Raw genomic sequence first — 5,483 nt, 5'->3', positions numbered from 1 at the left:
GCACACAGCACAAAAAGAGGAAAATAGAGATACTGCGTCAGTGCCATTCACTGGCATCTGAACTCAGTCATGACAACCATGTCTGCATGGTCATCCTGAGCAGATCAGCCTGTCCAGAAGCTGCTCTCAGTTGAACACTTCCATTCAACCTGCGCTGGCAAAAAAGCACCTCCCCATACATTCTATTTTAAGCAGAACAATAGGAGATAAGGACTTGATTAAAGCAAGTATTGATACCCTGTCTCCTGTAGCTTGTCTCCATTAAGTTCATTTGTAGTTTTTTTTTTCCCTGGCAGTCCACTTCCTTCTGTGTGTGTGTGTGTGTCCTCTGGTTCCCCCTACCTCCCTCACCCCTCTCTGTCCCTTGGTTTTCCCACGGTGATCGATAGCTCATTACAATCATTGACTGCGGCTCATCAGCACCTGTTAAGGTCTGGAGAGACGGAGAGAAGGTGCATGAGCATCTGACAGTGTTTGTTATGTGATGCAAGCCTATTGATAACTTGGACATTTGAATACTTATTTTCTGAAATCATTGTTGCGGGTGTCTAGTTTGTCGCCGCTTTATGGTCCGTGCTCTTGGAGAACATCTTATTATGCAACTCACGTGGGTACCATGGTTTGTTGCTATGGTGATTGCCAAGGGAGCCAGAGTATTATAGGTGTTTATCCTAGGCAGGAGCAAGGCTATACTCACCGTCTATCAGGGCGAGCTTGAATTTACCACACAGTTTGGACCACACATTAAGATCAACGCAGTCACAAAGGGACAAAGACAAAATACAGCATAAAACACAGTCTAGTGCCGACGTGATTTAATGGATAGAACGTTCAGTATTCATATTCCTGGAAGAAAGACCTTGTTCAAACACTCAGTTGTTGGTTTAATGCGTCACTGCAGGGTTTGTTTTTGGAGAGGAAGCTGTGAGCAGGAAGAAGCAAACAGAGAGACTCTGAGAGACCATTATACACTACAAACCATGGTTAAAGGCGAGGAGAAATGTGTTAAAAACACAAAATAAAAGAGATAATAGTGAGACCTCAAGAAGTCCCCCGTGAATTTATTCACAGTTGGTGGTCTAAGAAAAGAGGAAAATTGGTGTAAAAGTGTCAAGTTTTAAGGAAAGGGGATATACATAGAGTGATTACAATGGAGGATTGAAAAGAGAACAAGTCTCTCAGCCCATGCATAAATTACACACATCATTTACATATTCATTATGTTTTGTGTACTAATGAGAGTATTTGCTTAATGGCTCCACCACCACTGGCAGCTATTGTTTGACATACGATATTTTAAAGAGGAGGACAAAGAAACAAGGGTCATTTTAGAAAAGTGGGCGAGGTCAATGGTACACAGTTGATTTCATTGATAATCGGATCAATTGTATTAATGTATAGTGTGTGTGTGAACAAGCACAACCTGCATAAGGCTCTTAGAGATGAAACAAAAGCACACATGATGGGGGTTGGTAAAAGTTAATTAAAACAACACAAGCTTTATCCAAACTCAGGGGCCTCTTCGTCTTTCTCCTCTTGTCTCGGTGGAATAAGTAACTGCTGCGGTAATTAAAAGCAGGGCAGTAACTCTGAGCATTCCTTCAGGTGCCAAAAAAGTCTTCCAAATGACAACAAAGACCGACGATTTGCGGCGCATTTGAGAAAGGAAAAGTTGTATATGTGTCAATTAGCTAATGTTGTGTTCATTTACAAATGCAGCATTTTATACACACATAGGATAAATGATTTAGAAAGTGGATGAGGAGAAGAGAGAGGGATGGAAACGTAGAGACAGGGGGAAGGGCAACGGAGGGATGAGCTACAAATGAGAGCGATGGCGGTGGCAGGTTGGCACAGTGCCATCCAGTCAGGACTTGAGCGGGGGCGGGCATGGGCATGGGCGAAGGGGTGAGGACAATAAGAATAGAAGAGGAAGAGAAACAGATCTCCATACTGCTACCATGGTGCCACCTTGGCACAGGCACAATGGGGCGAAACGAACGGCAAAGCGGACAGAGAAAAGGAAGATACAGAAGATATCAGAGGACAGCAGAGCATAGAAATGAGGACGATGCCAGAAGACACATGATGACTCAGATGTAGCTGGGTGAAGGGAAGCATAGAAGGAGCAAAATGGATGATACTATGAAACCGTAAACTGTAACATGGTGATGACCGTTGATCATACGAAGAAAAATGTCGGTGGAAAATCCTACATTCCATTAATTTTTCCAATTTTCTTTCACTCAATGCCAGCCACATCGTGCCAGCCAGTGGGCGCCATGCCAGCTTGCAGTCGTGGCATACCCGGAGCGATCAAAGTGGTCGGCGGAGAACTGTCTTCGTCAAAGACAAGAGGACTCACCTCTGAGGATTTGCTGCTAATCGCCGTTTGTTTGCTTGGACAAAGCCAAGAAGAGGTGCCCAGGCAACGGTTGCCAGCGATTCTGTGATGGCATTTTTTCTGGGGCGGCAAGGGCACGAGGAGAAAGATGGCACGCTGCCAAGCCAACATAACGCACACATTGGCAAACTCAAACCTCCATACGGTGAGCAGGACCGTTTCGGATGCCTTTAAATGTTTTGGCAATGGCATCCCCTCAAGGGAGAGACCAAACACAGAGATGGCATCGTGCCAAACGCAAACAGGGAGGCATTCGCGGGCGCCACCAGAAGCTGTATAAAGGCGTAGTAAATGCAGACAATAAATAGTAGCAGAAGGTTTGAACCAGAGCCAAATTCAACTATATAGGAGTATTGGACGAAAAACATTTCCTCGATGCCAACTCTGCTCAGTGCCAATTGCTGCACTGGAAGAAAGCTGCTGACCAATACAAAGACCTACAAGGGATCATACCATTCCAATATGAAGAGAAAGAGTATGTGGAAGATGAGAAATAATGAGCAAAATGAATAAAGGATATAGCAGAAGAAAAAAAATTGGAATTTTGTGCCTAACGAAGAACAGTGGGAGTGGGTGGACAAGGATGATGAAGAGCCTCTTCCCTGCACATGCACACCTGGGACATTCTTAAAGGGATATCCCCTCAGACTGCTGTGTGTGTTAAAGGGAGGGATGTGTTGGCATCATCTCCAGGGTGTCACGCTGTGTTTCTCTATTGCCAGTCAGGGAGGGTGCTGCAGTCGTCAGGGGCGGGCAACTGTCTGGGCATCTCATCTGCAGCTAATTAACAGCCACACACTAATTCTAACAGCCGATCATAATTAGCGATTTAATCGCTCGTCAACGCTTTACTCCCCCCTTAAATTGTGCCTCCTATTTGGACACGTGCGGATAAGCTAAGGAACGCCGGATCCCCCCTCCCCTTCTCCTCGTCCTTCTTTCCTTCATCCTTGGCTCTAGACTCCAGTGGGATCTTAATTAAGCCTGGGCTTCATTATGCAAATGGAGTACAATAAACGACAGCAGAGGTGGAGCTGGATCCAGACTGAAACGGAACGGTGGGAGGGGAGCACTGGAAGTGGAAAATGAAGAGATGTGGAAGGTTACCAAAATCGTCTGTATGATGTTACTGCATTACAATGTTTGTACGTTGTTGTGACATGTCTTCAGTGTACCACTACCACATGTGGTGTGGGAACCAACGTTTTTCGCTCTGACGCTCCATCTCTGTTGCCATTGGAAAAACTTCTCTGAAATAACACTGGATATGTTATCTCTCACAAAGCAAATTCATAAGGGAACGGTGACAATGAACCCCTTTATATCACCAGTTGGCCGTTGTCGTGGATACGAAGAAAGATGGTAGAGATAGGAAGAAAGAAAGGAGGCAGACAGAAACACTGACAGTGGCAGCAGCATGGCAGCTAATGTCATCTCAGTTTAATCATCGCATGGGATCATGGGGTTCATGAAAATTCATTTGCATATCATTAAATGGAGAGAGGTTATTCGGTGCAGGCAGCCAAAATGGGATTGGATGAAGCAAGAAAAAAAAGGCAAATGGTGGGGCTCGTTATTAAACAGCAATGTTTTATAGTCCGCCAGCCAATTCATTTAATTTGGGCGTAATTAAAATGTGTCAGACTCAATCAATCATTCCAACACGGATACTATCAATGTTTCAGTCTGAAAAAAGAATAATCAGTGAATATGCGGTTGGACATTTTCCAATAACAGTTTAAGTGCTTTAGTCTACTGTGAGCTTGACCCATCCACTCTTTTTGTCTAATTTATCTGAAGGAGTGTGTCAAATCATCCTTTGTGACTTCTCTGTATTTTGTCAAGACATGTCCGTCTCTGACAGGTGGTGATGCCACCTCGTGTTAGTCAATAAGAGAATAGCTCACACTGTCTTTTTGACCTCAGTAGTAAGCTGTCAGTGGTGTGTATGTATGTGCATGCACATGTGCATTTCACATTTGCATAAGTGATGTAATTAGACCGCCCTTTCACATGCAGATCAGTTTGACAACATGGCAATCACTTCAACACACACATACAGCCATACACACACATACACGCGACAGCACACGCTTACTGCCGTGACCACCCCCATATCATGGGGAGTCTGTTGTCTGTGAGCAGGGAGTGTAAAGATTAACATAATCCAGCTAATAAGTGTGAGTAATATTCACACAGTGACGCGTGGCGTAGACACTGTCCTGCTGATGCGTATTTGTATCTCATTATAGATGTAAAGTACTGAATGGGGGGGCGATGGGGGTGCACAGTGGATGGGGGATGGTGAAGGGTCACACAAAAAGAAAAAAGTGTGGGCCTGAATGTGGAGACACCCAAGAATGACAATAAACAGCAGTATTTTTATAAAGCTATTCTATCCACCATTTCTACAGGTTTAGAGAGTGCAGATATCATATAAAGACAGATTTCAAAGGGTACCTCATATCCAGGATGCTGTGATCGGTATAGGAAGTCTTTCTAATGTTTCCACAAAATCTGATAGACAATTTCACTCATTGTTCTGCTCGTTTACAGCACTAAGAAGGCAAAGAGTGTCAGTTTTTGCAGCAGAATATAGGAATTATAAATAGAGTGTATTTGCGCTTGCAGGCTAGCTCTGCTACATGATTGATTAGGATGGTGTGACGACCATTAAATAGTCATTTAAAAGATGGATAGGGACCACATTTCCAAATAAAAACCACTTTATACCTGATGAAGTGCTGAACAAACTCTCCTTCAAAGACATTTACTGATTACTCTGTGTGTGTGTGTGTGTGTGTGTGTGTGTGTGTGTGTGTGAGTGATTGTAAATCAGCTGTTGAAAATACCAAAGCAATCTTCAGGACACAGTCGGGCAGTGGGATTTTGAAAACTAAAATTAGATCTAAATTTTTTTTAGATTAATAGAAGCAGCATGATGTTCATTTTGACGAAGATGTAGTCTATCTGCATACACAACGTCACAAACGGGCCAACACGCGCACAACCGATTGAAATGTATTTAATAGCAAAGCATCGCTTCGACTGAAGCCTTATCCAAAGAACCAGAGCTGTG

Source organism: Anarrhichthys ocellatus, unplaced genomic scaffold (genome assembly GCF_004355925.1).
Source record: "Anarrhichthys ocellatus isolate YVR2014 unplaced genomic scaffold, GSC_Weel_1.0 scaffold2, whole genome shotgun sequence".
Taxonomy (NCBI): Eukaryota; Metazoa; Chordata; class Actinopteri; order Perciformes; family Anarhichadidae; genus Anarrhichthys; species Anarrhichthys ocellatus.
This window is presented reverse-complemented; position numbering follows the sequence as displayed.